This window comes from Scophthalmus maximus, chromosome 7, assembly GCF_022379125.1.
Source record: "Scophthalmus maximus strain ysfricsl-2021 chromosome 7, ASM2237912v1, whole genome shotgun sequence".
Classification (NCBI taxonomy): domain Eukaryota; kingdom Metazoa; phylum Chordata; class Actinopteri; order Pleuronectiformes; family Scophthalmidae; genus Scophthalmus; species Scophthalmus maximus.
This window is the reverse complement of record NC_061521.1, coordinates 18,964,143-18,977,864: the sequence shown is the minus strand read 5'-3', so window position 1 is coordinate 18,977,864 and position 13,722 is coordinate 18,964,143. Positions and strand designations below refer to the sequence as shown.

General features: G+C 41.9%; 1 protein-coding gene across 2 annotated transcripts in view; it reads left to right on the top strand.

The window, feature by feature from the left end:
• Nucleotides 1–13,722, top strand: part of pamr1b (peptidase domain containing associated with muscle regeneration 1b) — a 61,622-nt gene that overhangs the window by 1,006 nt on the left and 46,894 nt on the right. Inside the window, exon 2 of one of the 2 annotated variants that reach the window (XM_035641406.2) lies at nucleotides 4,323–4,516. The gene's annotated coding sequence lies outside the window, so the exon portion shown is untranslated. The remainder of the gene's footprint in view (nucleotides 1–4,322; nucleotides 4,517–13,722) is intronic. The other variant, XM_035641407.2, reaches the window with a different exon arrangement.

Sequence of the window (13,722 nt, the reverse complement as noted above, 5' to 3'; positions counted from 1 at the left end):
CAAAAGGTGCTCCCATTCTCCTGTCAAGGTTGTTTTTATCGATCCCAAGTTTTGCATGGGAAGTGTGTGTCGTATGCCTCTTCCAGGCACCATTCTCTGCGTTGGCAACGTATGCAGCGACTTATTTTGAATGATCAATGCAAGAGTTCTATTAACAATAAAGGCAATAACTAGGGCCAGGAAATGGGATGAATCCCCCTGTGGGTTCCTTGGGGGATTAGACAACGAGAACGAAAGCAATATATGCTAATATCACAAAATGCACTCCTATTTTACCAGTGAGCATTTTAACTGTGTTGGAATGAGTAGTGCATTGATTTGAGAATACATACATTTATGAGAAATTACAGCAAAGTGAAGTGACAGCTACTAGACCAAACTAAGATGTGTTTATTGTGTGAATACAGGAAAAGTTTCAGCTGGAAAAGTAAACGCATTGTGAATTTTAACACAGGTGTTAATGGGGGGTTTATAATTATAATGTTCCCCTTCTGTTCACATCCTTACCCTCCGTAAAGCAGCACTGAGGGACAATGGAGCAGGATTAGAGGTCTTGAGAGAGAGAGAGGCAGAGATGAGGAAAAACAAGCTGCTCACTGTAGAGAGATCTAAAGAGGCTATTGAGCTGGGCTTCACACAAGCGGTATTTGGCAAAGAATTGTTGACTGTTGCTCTGATTTCTATGGCACGCCATAAATAACCGTAAGCCACGTTCCAAGTTAGCCTCCAGCAGCATCCACTTTATGTGGATGATGGTGCGTCCTTTGCCAAATATTATCAGAGTTGTTTTGAAGTGGATAACACTTACAGAGAGATTGCTACCAGGAAAGATTTAATCTAAGACCATAAACCGAAAAGATGAATCAATGAAAATATATTCTTCTGGCAAAAATTTAATTTGCCTTGCCATGACACTTGCTAATGCCATACTAACGTTTCACACTGAAACTGTCGGGATTGACAGCACAAACTGTTTCACCACACACACATTACAGTAGAATCACATCCAAACGTGTATTATTTTATGCTATTGACCCACATTTCATGGCCATGGTGAAGTTAAATGGTCAACTGACTTTGATTTAGAATATTTCACTGCATCAGGCTCTGCTAAACAGCGAGAGGCAGCCTCATCATGCACTCTGCAAAAAACAAAAACAATTAAAAGGCTCATTGACTTGCGATTTGTGAGAATAAGCACTCAATATGAATACAATATATGACTACTGATAGGAACTGCAAATTATTCTTTCTCTACCCAGGGACTGTTGGGAAACAAAAATGGAACAAGCAATAGGAGCTAGATTTGTTTACCTAAATTGTGTTTCTACAGCTCAGAAAAAGCCTGTGCTTGGAAGCTGGCATTACAAAAAAAACATCAAGCTGTGAGAAACACCAGCCAAGAATGAAGTGGGGGGGGGCTTTGGCAGACAAGCACAGCAGACAGAAAACACTTACCTAATGTAAGTCTTAAGATTATATTATTGGCATGGGGTTAGTTGTTGGTCTCAAGATAAAACGTCCTTCAGTGCATGAGCACTGGTCTGAGCTCTTTGTGTGTGTGTGTGTGTGTGTGTGTGTGTGTGTGTGTGTGTGTGTGTGTGTGTGTGTGTGTGTGTGTGTGTGTGTGTGTGTGTGTGTGTGTGTGTGTGTGTGTGTGTGTGTGTGTGTGTGTGTGTGTGTGTGTGTGTGTGTGTTTCTACAGCGGGCGCGCGCCTCTCCGTTGAAGTTTTCTTCTGTCTCCCAGAACTTTATTTGCTCTCTGGATCTTTCTCAGGATGCACTTGAATTTCCAACACTAACTTGTCATAGCTGTGCAACATAAATCAGAATCAGTGTGTTGTTATGTAAGGTTGTTTGTGGATTCATGAAACCCATCATGAAATGTTGCTGAATTAAACCCTTAAACCCCGTTCAAACCTGATCTTGAACATGAACAAGTAAGGAATGAGATTATGTGAAGTGCTGTGTGAGATTGGATAATATTTGTTTTGTGTGTGTGTGGGGGGGGACATGCAATTTAAGATTAATCAGAGGAAGTGAAGTCGCAGTAAAGACTGCGATGCAGGTGAGGGAAGTAGAAAAAAAAATTTTGTAAGGAAAGCACACATGAAAATGAAGAGCACCATTCTCCAAAAATCTTTCTATCAAAAATGTTGTAAAATCTGCAATATGTGCTCACTCCGTTTATGGAAATCGGCCCAGAAGGTACATAAGTGTTCTTTCTTACATTTCAGTACAGCAATTCAAATAAGTAAAAAATCTTTTGTCAGTCGTTCCCCCTTAGCAAAGCCTGTAATGTCTGTAATACATATAAAGTCATCCATTACTAATTTGCTGCACTGCAGCTGGTATTTCTTTTTTTCCCCCACATCATAAATATGTCCACATTGAATTGTCATATATATATCACGCAAAGCACCAATTCATCACAGTCTAAAGGGACAAATCTCTTTTCTCTCTGCCTAACCTTCCTCTTCTCCCTCTCTCTCTCTTTCTCTCTCTCTTGCCTCCTTGTCTCTTTCTCTCTTATCAAGTAGGAGAAAAAAATATTTTGTGTGCTCTCTCTTAAAATTAAGACTACTCAAGTTAGTAAGACAAGGTGGTGGTTGAGCAGAAGGCCTATTCTCACAATATTGGTGCATGAATCTCAGATTAGGTGTGAGGATGTTTTTATACTTCTAGCCATGTTGAAATGTCTAAACCTTTTAGATTAGGACAGATATATTTTTTTTTTGCCTTCTCCAAAGTTGGAATTGTGTTAATGTTGTCGAAGTTCCGCAAACATGGCAAAATAAAGTCTGACTGTAGGAGAGTACTGACTCACACCTTTTTCTATAAGCCCAGGTTCTACAGAATGTACTAGAAAGAATTGTTAAGTAAATCTGTATATCTATCCGAATCTAATGAATTGTGACTCCTTGGATTTGCTAGCAATTAAACAACGTTATTTGTGATGATTAAGAATCGGTATTGATTTTTTTATGCACGTGGATGATACAGAAAGACCAATAAGGAACAATATCAGATGGACAAAATAGACAAGTGAGGCTGAAAAACACAAAGCAGATGAACCAGGAAAGCACCATTACTGCCGTGGCATATATTCCCTCTCCTACGCCCATTTGATCTAAACGCTGCTCTTATCAGCCTCTTACACACTCCGTGAACACGGCAACTGTCTCTCACCACTAGTAGTATGGCAGTGATGTGCAACCAGCACTTTCACTGCAGAGCTCACAGTCCACTTCTGCTCAGAGCTGCAGAAACGGGGCGTCGGGGGACGACGGCTCGGAATCAAACATCCAGCTCAGCTAACGTGACAACTTTGAATTCTCACTGCCCAGCTCAGTGTGTGGAAGCAATTAAGCTTATGGGCTTGTTTTCCTGAAGCAATTTAAAATGTATCATACATCAGTAGTCTTTTCATTCATTGGTTGCACATGGGGGGAGAATTTCATGTGGGGATTACTTTTTCATTTTTAATTAGTTTTGAATATATAGCCTAGCTTGTTGGGAGGTAGAAAGAGTCGGGCAACAAGGGACACCTGCACCTTATCATACTTTGTTTTTGTAAGAGTGACTGATTTATTTATTTTGGTTTTATACAACTGAAATGGTATACAGCGTCATTTTCACAAGCAAGACTGCATAAATAACTCCATCACCATTACCACAATTTTCCAGACAAATGAAAGTGAAATTTCCTGCTGTATAATACCACACACCAACAAGATTCATGAACAGAAATTTCCCTTATATTATTTCAAGTATTACCCACATCAGGAAATTTGCAAAACTGGTTCTAGCCAACAATACCAACATCATACCAGCATATATACCAGTTTTTGTGTATCCAGGTCTATTCTTAGTCTCTTTCTCAGTTAAGACTGAAAACTGAGTCAAACACGGTGGGCGGTTGTCTAAGGTTGTTATGTCTCTGCTTTACTCATGACACGCTACATCTGTACTTCATCAGTGGCAAAACATGTGCGTACTTGCCCCTGAGTCAAGCTCAGTGGAGAACACACCACTAACAGTATATGGTTAGATCACCAACTTCCAAATATTTGAGAGATACTGTATGTAAATATTAATATGGCTGCAGATTCAAATGAGCAATTAAATAGAGCTGACATGCAAGACTGCGCTAATAAACATTGACTCACAATGCTAAGATTAAAAGCCTTTTTCAACAGTCATGCGTGCTTGGCCACAGCTGGACCACTAACTTCCATGACATCATGGCAGAGCAAACAGAGCAGATCATTGGCACTATATAACAATGACATTCAGTGTTTTCCCTCTGTGGTCCCTCTCAGCAGGCCCCTAAACGTGGGCGCCGGGTCACAATGCTCCTCTGTGCCCCCTGACGTATGGCATCCTGGCAATGATGTGGCCCTGGAAAGTTCTCCGTGCCAAAGGCCTTCCAATCTTCCAAATTCCCAGATGGCGTCCTATGTGGCTCATGCTTGATTGTCGGCTTACAAAACGCTGAAAGTGAGACGCCTCCAAGGTGAGTGTATAAACGTCATATACGACATACGACAGGCACATGAGAAAAGATGAGACCTTTGAATATTTAAAATTGGCTGCCAGGCCTTCGCAATTTGGAATGTTCTGGTAACGACTTAAGGGTTTCCACACACTTCTTGTTAGGAAAAGAAAAGGGAATTTAATTTCTCAAAGAAATAGGATAACTGGTCTTTAAAGCAAAGCCTTTGACATCACAAACCTCTTATTGTCCTATCATGTTGAAGCTGACCTAAGTCATAAGACCTAAGTCAAAAGGTGGCAACATGAGCCTTATTTCTTTCCTCGTCAGATTGTAAAACTTGGGGATGGGGGAAGATAATGGCGTCAGCGTACATTTGGCACAATTGCTGAGGTAATTACAGATTTAAAGGCGTAAAACAATCACACAATGTTCACTCAAACAGCAACGCTCGAGGCCTAACGAAATGGAGTAGTCTTTTGTGTGTGTGCGTATTGCCTGTGTGACTGATGCGAGTGGTGACAAAGAAGACGGTAGTGAGACGGGTAAGAAGAGTGAAAAAAGGGAAGAGCAGTTTAGAAGACAGAAGCAGAGACAGTTTTTTTTCTGTCAAAAGGGTGGGGTAATGTGGAGAGTAGAGAAGAACTGAGTGAAAGGATGAAGATTGAATTTCGTCTTCACAGGCGAGAACACTGCCTGCGAGCAAACAAAAGGATGAAAAGTTGACCTGCCGCTATTCTCTGAGTGACGGTCGGACAGTCCCCCATCTTCCTGATTGCAGCCCCTCCTCTTTACTTCATGTATTGCTGCAAGTCTTTCACAGCCTGTGTCCAACATCAACTCCTAAAACAATTATTGAGCTGCCAGAGGGTGGACATAGCGCAGAGTCAGCAAACAAATGTGGAAGACTACCTGTCACAGAGCGCGGAGACCGCTGAGTAAAAGGATATAGGATGAAAAGGGAAAAAAGGGACGGGGAGTAGAAAGAGTGCATGAATCATTTCAAAAATGGAAATCTAATGACAATTAAGCGCCTTAATATGAATGACACTGGAGCCGTGTGCATGTCTGTGTGTGTGCACGTGAACAGTGCACACGTGTGCTTGTGCAATCTGTTTATCTCCCGTCTTTGAATGAATACAACACTAGTCACAGGAAAAGCAGATTATGAGATTAAGTGCATCTGGGAAATAAATAAAAAAAAAAAAAACCTGGTAGATGAATGAATACAGTAAGTACACTGACACCAGAAGGAACTCTCTAATTGGTCTTTGTGGAGCGCAAATGTATAGGGGGCCTGTGGGTTTAAAGTATCAATTGGATGTTTTGTTTTGGATGTGCATTTTTGCATTTGTGCATAATATGCTATGGCACGTTGCAACATGTGGCATGGAGGGGGCGGGGGGGTTACCGTCACTTTGTAATGGCTTCACTGAGAGCAGGGGAATGAATCGCAAAATCAGTAGGATTAATAAACGGCTGTGGGAAATAACCTGCTGAGAATCACAATGACTTTGCTTTTATCTCCTGTGCGTACAGAATTGCCCTTCCTGCTCAAGATTGCCTCGCAAGTGCACCATGTAATCCCACGGGATTAAATTGTTTTTGTACATGGGACATGCATAGCATTGCAGTAGACGACTTTGTCAAAGCATTGTAAATATGAAATCAGGGCTTTGATGTTAACTACTGCAGGGCCAACTATCTGCCTTTGTTCCTATCTCTCGCTTCCCCCTCTCCTGCTCCTCTGTGTGTAGAACTAGGATCTTATAGCATACATTGAAAATGGTACTGCTCCACAACAGTCAACACATGGCAGCAGATGTGTGGCAGTATGTGAGAGGAGGGAGGGGGGTGAGATAGAGTAAGGGAGGACTGAAGGAAACAGACAGAGAAAACAGGGGACTAGTAGGAGGGGGGGACAGAGGAAGATGATATAGGTAAAGAGGGCGAGAGAGGGTGGAAATCAACAGACAGGCGTACAAGATGTGTGAGAGAGAGAGGGTAGGGAAGAGGAATGGAGAGGTGTTTAGTGGCTCTCAAACACTTTGCAATCCCAGCACAGCAGATGCCACATTCTGTCTGGCACAGCGATCTGTTGGCCTGCTCTATTTATACCCTCAGTGTGTCACCTCAGGGCCAGCAACACACTCAACTACGCACACGCACGTATCCAGCATCATGCTTTTGCAGAAGCTCCTCTGCAATGACTGAAAGGGGGCACGTTAGCGAGGACCCCTGCAAGGGGCAGAGATGGAAAACAATGCGAGGGCATACGCAGAGACAAAATTGGAACAGGGTAACTACAGGTGCTCAGTATTTTGTATACAGACCCATTAAACTCTTTACTGCCTTGTAGATTTAACTTGAAATAAAATTGCCATTTTACCCATTATTTCACCCTCAATAACGAGGAGTTGTTAGGATCTTGACACATTGGTGCAGATCAGATTTTGATTTTTACCTGAAATGAACGTGAGACAATGGGCTCCACCAAAAGGTGCAATCCCTGAGTTCTCATTCAACTTGATTATATTTAGTTTCAGCAGCAACAGTAGAAGCCTAAGAAAAGAATGTTGTTAATGCTTAATTCTATTTTGGAAATTGACCAACCCTGGTCTCATAGCTGCTGCTTCTATTGTGTGAGAAGGGCTTCTTTAGAACTTTGACAAATTTGAACCATGAGATGCTGTGGTAAGTGTGATACTCTTCTCCTTTCCAGTAGCCCTTGGTTTGACACACTCTCCATCTCCTCCGCTCTCTCCTCCTGTTCTCGCCGCCTCTCTCTACAATACAATCAGCAATCAAACCAAAATCTGGCTACATGTTGATTGTATCATAAACATATATCATTTATACATAGACATATCCAGTTATTTGGCACACACCAACCAATATCCGATGATACAAAGGCAAACCGTTAGTGCTTCATTCCATCCCATTGGGGCAAAATCAATGCTAATTATTCCATATGAGCTGACAGTCACACAGCAACACTATTGGATGCCAACTAGTCTCTTGTGCTCTCACGCTCCCTCTCCCACTTTGTAAATCACATTATTAGTTTTTCATCGCACACACTGGTGTGCCTTGAAATTTGTCTTATTCACGATGATTTATTATGACATGTCAAGGTGTGCTTTGGAAGTTTTTATAAATGATGTGCCTTGTGAGCTATCCAAGGAGGTCTCTTCCTTACCGACCTGAGGCTGTGGGCACTCACTTCCTGACTTGTCTGATGCTACACCAAGACAAGATAACTCTTCCTCCACCTCCTCAAGCCTGGCCTTCGCCTGGCTACCCCCGTAGTAAGATGCTGCCACCACCAAAGCATTTTGGTTCTGTTTGGGAGAGATATTTAAAGTAGGCTGATTGGCAAAAACACAAATTTTATCCATTGAAATGTATAACAATAATTATTATTATTATTACATATAGAAATGGATATCATGCTAATATTTCAGTTTCAAAGTTCCTCTGAAAGTTGAGGAAAAGAAAATGCAGATTTTGCTTTTTGGTAATGCCTGGCTGGTTTTATTTGGTAGGCCAGACCACAAGAAAGAGGAGAGTGAACTAACAGTGGTGTGATTAAGCAGCGGGAGGACTGGAGCCTTGTGGATCGCCCTGGTTACTGTGAATAACAGCCACCAGTTTCATCAGCTCTCCACCTTTACAATGATTTGGGAAACTCAAAGAGGAAAATCCTAGTGAGTGTTTAAACTTTGGTACATTATTGACACTGCAGTATGAAGGTGTTCATTTTATATCAGTCATCATCCAGCTCCATTCCAGTCTTTGCTGATAACTCTCGTGGGCTGAAGTAAACCTTGATAACAGAGCTTTCAGAATCGGCTCGCTGTGGACAGCCACAGTGTCTTTCTTCATGTTTAATGTGTAATCTCATCTGTAAAGCTTATGTTGCATTGTGGCAGCACCCCTGCATGTTGAATGGTCTTTGTTTGTAATCAATCAGCCCTAAAGTTACAGAGGCAAAGCAGGGTTCATTACATATCCGGCTTAGAGGAAAGACACCACTCTACACATCCATCAACCTCACACACCGCGGGCCCCTGCAGCGAAACACGAGCTGGTTGGGAAATGGAGGGAGGTGGGGGGGTCCCTTCCACACCCAAATACAAACACATACACATACACATACAATATACAAATATACATAGATGCACACATCCACGCACTCACACAGTTGTCTGTGACCTATAATGTTATAGGCAAAGTCACATAAATAAATTATTATAGTGCGGCAGGAAGTGGCATTTAAGAGCAAGAAATACTTTATGCAGATGCAATAATAAAAAGCTTGGAGGCAATCATTGAAGGGTCACCTTCAATATAATGAAAAATGAGAGGCTAAATTGTGACTGTAATAGTTCTGCATGTCGTCAACGTGCGAGAGTATGAGAGGCAAACTTTCAAGACTCCACCTATATCTATTCATGTTGTAGCAAAAAAAAGAAGAAGAAATGAAAGCTAAAATAACTGTTTGCGTGACTGTGAGTAAGCCGGTGACTGAGCACTCCAGCTGTCAGAGGGGAAGAGAGAGCCGTGCATGTGTGCACCAATAAGAGCTGGAGAGAACAACAACAAACGCTTCCTCCACTTTGAAGTGGACCCTATCACCCCCCCATCAGCAAGCCATAAATCCAGGCTCTCATCTGCCGATGTGCCTCTGAAGTTTAGGAATGTTCACGTGGGATTTGAGGCCCGGTGAGTTATGGGAGCACCTGGGCGGGGTGATGAGGAACAGGCATGGGGAAAGGAGGGGGGTGTTCAGGCATAGTTATACCTATGAAGAGCAACATGTTGACAGCCAACAAAACTGATGGATTAGTTCTGCTGGTCAACTATCTTAGGTGTGGGTAATATGCCCTTTGAATCATGGAAGAAGCATGAAATCCAATTCTGCTGCCGGCATGCGCGTTGCCCACAGACATATTTTTTCTACCTTTACGTGACCAGATCATGAGCGTGTAGTACCGGCTTGCGTGTCCAGCAGCAACTTCAGATGGAAAGAAATTGCAGAGAATTTGGGGGCAGACGGAGGGGTGATTTTGAAAGGCTGGGGGTTATAAAAACAGAACATGGCTGGGGTCGTGGCCTAGCCTGACTCCGCTGTTCCTGCTCAGCAAGCTTTGAGCCTGCACACTCAGTCACCCATCTGCCTGTCCCTATCCCAGCACAGTCACTACATTGCCCTCCACTTGTTTTGTCTCTGAGTGCAGAGGTTTATTTGAATCTGTGCACCAGGTGTGTCCTTGGCTCTCTTTTAGCGTCTTGCTCTACATGTTGTGCACATATTACATGTATGAGTCTAATGAAACCAATAACTTTAATTGATAACTAATCTTTTGAGTATTTTTTTTTTCTTTAACAATAATTAACAATGTTGTGGAAGCCACAAATACAAAAGGAGACAAGTATAATTGTGTGGGAATAAAGGAAACAAGTCAGGCCAACACGATAGCAGTCAGTAAACAGTCAGTTTGTTTATTTTCCCTACAGAATTCACATTAATTCAATTTAGTACTGCTCTATATTTTCCCTAGTCATCAACACCTCTCACTATAGTAGTCCAATACCCAGTTCGAGAAACACTGGTTAAATCCATTTAACCAGTCCGTTTGTTTTTGAAAAAACAAACACAAAAAAAAACTATACCTTCCAAACCATTTGGCTGCTCACTCATAACCAATGTAAACCACTTGATCGTGCTGTAATTGGATAATCATCAATTGGGGAAGGGATATAGTGAACGATCAAAACCGATGTCAGTAAATTTTCTGATGTGCAACAGGAAAATTTAATAACTAATTATTTCACTGTGTGTTCTTGAATGGGTGTGTGTGTTTTAAGAAAATGTAATGAAACCATGAAGGTGACAACTGTGATGTCGTCTTGACATTGTGACATTCAAAGCAGGAGGAACATAAATTCAAAGCAGGAGGAACATAAAAGTCAACAACACACAAATTAATCATTCACTTTGTCGCACTCTCTTTGCCCTTGCTGGAGATGTCATTTTTTTTGGTATTAGCGCATCTCTTAGCCAATCTCTATATCCGATCCATTACCTGATGGGAGGCTATAAATTTTGCCATTAGAGTTGACTCATACATACGAGCTGATCACAATGATATATTTCAAACCTCAAGTGTCCAATAAAACTCCCTCTTTTCTCTTTAAAAGGATAAATGATATAGAATAAATGAGGTAGTTCAAAAATCGAAGCAGTAGGGGGGAAAAAGTAAAGGAGATGTAATACTGTATATTCCCTTTGTGGTACAGAGTGCTATATTACAAGGGATTGTGGAACCCTAAAAGGATTTAGTTTGTCTTTCAGTGGCATTGATTTTGTGGGAGATATCTTTGTAACTAGCCCAGATGATTTGCCCCCTCCCGCAATCAATCAATGCTCGCTGGATCTCACAATGGCAATATTTGCACAGGCCAAATGGATGGGAAGGAGCAGAATGAGCAAGAAGGAACGGAATAAGGGACAAGGGTGAGAGAGAAAAAATACAGAAAGCAGAGAAGACCTAATAAAACTGGAACAAGGACGGGAGCCACATCACTAAATCAAAGCCTTGTTTTGTGGAATTCAACCTTGCTGATTCACAAAATGATAGGGCTCTCTGAATTTTTCTGTATCCCGCCTCGTCTGTCAAGTGCTCTTTTTTTGTTTTGTTGAGAGACTACCGAAATCTCCCACGTTCAGCATTTCAGTAGTGTTGCCAAAGGACGTGTGTTGTACAAAGTATAAGGTTAAACCCTTTCAGAGTGTTTGCTACTTGAATTGACTCTCAAAAGTGGTAGGATGTGAACCGCTACACCCTGTATTGTTCTCCCTTTCGTTTCGGGTAACGTAAGGGTGTCATGAAGTGCTAGACACCAAGGCTCACCCTGCAGTCGTGTCAGAGTACAGTATAATTGCAGTGGCTGCTGGCGTGGGAGGCCTGGATCTCTCAGACTTGTTATTTGAGATGAGTCAGGCTACAGGTGTGGAAGGAAAGACATGTCTTTTAAGTGTACATTATAACTTATAATTAAAGTTGTCCCACAGAATACAAGGGAGAGACAATGTATCGGTTTTGTCCACTTTTTTCTTCCCAGTTGAGTCTCTGCCAGATAGTCCCTGTCATTGTCAGCCATTCTGTTCGCCTGATGTGGATGTAAGACGACAACATATATCATCGTAGATCATAGAAGTATTGAGAGAGACTGTTTTCCAAGATGGAACCCCATTAATTTTCTAATCAAAGTTGCTCTCAAGGCACAAACACTGAAGTAAATGTTTGCATCTTTGTTAGCTTGTGCTCTTCTTTTTTGTCAATCAGTGGAGTACTGTGAACCAGACGTGTTGCTGTTGTGCATGTGCATGCATCTCATTATCGGGGTCCACTGGTTAAAAAATAAAAATTGACAGGATACCTTTAAGTTCGTGCGATCACAGACGATATTTCTGCACAATACCAAGATGCCCTTGAGCCTTGTGGGGGGGAAAAAGACACTACTTATTGTTCAAAATGACAGATCTCTATGACAACAGATAGTGTGTACACAGAAAACTGATTTTCTTTGGATAAGTCGAAGTAACAATACCATCATGTGATATTGTTGCCAAGGACAGAGAGGATAATAATGTCGTGGGAGCTGAGATAGCCCGACTTGCAGTGCTGCCGAGATTTGTAACAGGGTCTAAGTTTATGAAATCCTGCAGTGGGATAGCCGTGAAATCACAAAAGCTTTTATTAGGTTATATGTATATAATTGCATCACAATGTTTATACATTGCCCCATTCTTCTGTATCCTATAGGCAGTCCCATCTCGCCTTCATTAAGGCGTATCCACTGTTGAAATGACAATGATACTGCAGAGTCAGCCATAACCCCCCCCTAATGTTTGTCTCTAGTGAGCACTTCCTTCTTCCCTCTCTAAAGAGAGAGGCCAACACCTGGACACAGCCCAAAACGACTTCCAACCTCTTTTGCCTGTCTTCGTTGCTGCTAAATTCCCTCCTCTCGCTTCGGTCGACTTATCTACTTAACTGACTGACTGTCATGACATTTTTTCACATTAAGCTTTAATCATTTCAGTATAACAGTGTACCATTATGGAACATAGCTAGCCAGAGCATTTGTATGGTACAACAGCCTGTTATGGTGGCAAAGAGGGCAATTTACATAGAAATGACCAAATTACTGAGCACCGGCGCAGCCATTGGGTGCTATAATTCAAAACGACTATACGGCGAGTAGCTACACACGACAGGGCACAGCCTCCAGCCAACACTAACATTCAAAAAGCAAGTGGTCAGCCCGCAGGAAAAAATGTGCTGTTTCAGCAGGCTTAAGGTATTTTGTCATCAAGTATCACACACGTCCTCTTGCCCTTCTGTATATCGATTCTCTCTGCACTTCAGGCATGGAGAGGACGTATCTCTTATGACACAGTCGCAGCACACCAAAGAAAAACCAAAAAACCAGAAGCTCCACTAGACAAAAAAAGTATGAACAGATACTGTTATGCTGTTAAGTAGACGGAAGGTTTTCATAAATGCTATGCGGTAGCAGTCGTATGCAGCAGTCCAAATGGTGCAGCATTTGCATACACCTTTTAAGTATTAGAAAAGTCTTCCTCTCATCATTGTTATGCACACATGACCATATGTCCAGCCGGCTAATTTGGACCAATCAACTCTTTGTCTGGCAGTGGGGATGATTCATATTCTCCCCTCACAACATTTGCATATAAATATCTTAATAACGGCCACAGTCTCAGCTAGGTGCAGGTGGCCGTGAAAAAGATCCCATTCAACAGCAAAAATAATAGATAATCACCCCGTGAATGCGATCAGTCATTCTTTCCACCAAAAGAGTAATTTCCATAATCATGCCAATTCAAAATCACACAGAGATGAACTCCGATGCATACTAATGAAAGTGTATGTACTTGAAACAGGCCCACTGACTGTACTGATGTTTCAATAGGCATCTCCCAGAGGAATATCAAAATCCTTCAAGCATGTCACTCAAATGCTGTGCAACATTTCAGTTAATGTACAGAGGATGGAAGCTGGGGGGGGGGGGGGGGGGCATTTGAACACAACAAGGTTCTTACAAAGCAGCTAATGTCACGCCTGGGTAATCCTAGATTAGATAAACAAAACAGAATTTCAAGACACGTTCTCCATGGTGGAATAAAGCACACG